The sequence below is a fragment of the Schistocerca gregaria genome, chromosome 1, assembly GCF_023897955.1.
Source record: "Schistocerca gregaria isolate iqSchGreg1 chromosome 1, iqSchGreg1.2, whole genome shotgun sequence".
Taxonomy (NCBI): Eukaryota; Metazoa; Arthropoda; class Insecta; order Orthoptera; family Acrididae; genus Schistocerca; species Schistocerca gregaria.
In genome coordinates this window covers 1,129,401,021-1,129,402,235 of record NC_064920.1, presented here as the reverse complement: position 1 = coordinate 1,129,402,235, position 1,215 = coordinate 1,129,401,021, and the positions used below count along the sequence as shown (strand labels likewise).

General features: G+C 50.5%; 1 pseudogene; it reads left to right on the top strand.

Annotated features, from left to right (window-relative positions):
* Positions 1 to 259: 259 nt before the first annotated feature.
* On the top strand, positions 260 to 377 carry LOC126290250 (5S ribosomal RNA; annotated as a pseudogene).
* The last annotated feature ends 838 nt before the right edge of the window (positions 378 to 1,215 follow it).

Genomic DNA, 1,215 nt, shown 5'->3' with positions numbered 1-1,215 from the left:
GCTCGGTGCGTGGAATGCTGTCTGCATTCAATTAGTATTTAAGTGTTTCACAGATTGAGCAAGGTGCTTCGAGCGTGTTGCTGAGCACATTATAATCATTTCAACACGTCCGTATTTTCACGAACAGGGCTACTAGGTAGAGTCCCATCGAGACAACGCTAATTTTTTCTGCCTTTTTCGTTTTCCCTCTTTGTCTCGTATGGCATTGTGAATATTTTGCTGAAAATAGAAGGGGTGTTCTCTGTTAATTCGGTAACTGGGAAACGGCTTTGCCGCAGTGGATACACCGGTTCCCGTGAGATCACCGAAGTTAAGCGCTGTCGGGCGTGGTCGGCACTTGGATGGGTGACCATCCAGGCCGCCATGCGCTGTTGCCATTTTTCGGGGTGCACTCAGCCTCGTGATGCCTATTGAGGAGCTACTCGACCGAATAGTAGCGGCTTCCGTCAAGAATACCATCATAACGACCGGGAGAGCGGTGTGCTCACCCCACGCCCCTCCTATCCGCATCCTCAGCTGAGGATGACACGGCGGTCGGATGGTCCCGGTAGGTCACTCGTGGTCTGAAGACGGAGTGCTTTCTTCTCTGTTATTTCCTAACTTTTTGAAAAATATTCATGGCTTGTGACCGTACAGCCCTCTCAAAAGTTGAATGTCAGTTATGATATCAGTAAGGCCAAGCTATCACAACACCCAGTCACCAAGCCGCGAAAACTTCCGACCCGGCGGGGAATCGAACACGGGTCCCTACGGTTAACAAACCGCCGTCCTGACCGCGCAGATCAGGACTCTGTACAGGCCAGTCCATTACAGGGTAGATACTGTCGTATAACCACTTCGCCACAGGCCGTGCATCATGAACAAGAGCACGATCGTGTTGAAAGATGCAATCGCCACCCCGAATTGCTCTGTAACAGTGTGGAGCCAGAAGCAAGAAGGTGCTTAAAACATCAATGTAGACCTGTGCTGTGACAACCTCCTATTGCCACTACACACGCTAGCAGATGACGTTCACCGGGCACTTTCCATACCCACACCCTGCCATCGTATCTCCACATTATGTACGTGATTCGTCACGTTTTTCCACTGTTCAATCGTCCGATGTTTACGCTCCTTATGCCAAGCGAGGCGTCGTTTGGCATTTACCGGCGTGATGTGTGGCTTATGAGCAGCCGCTCGAGCATGAAATCCAATTTTTCTCACCTCCCGCCTAAT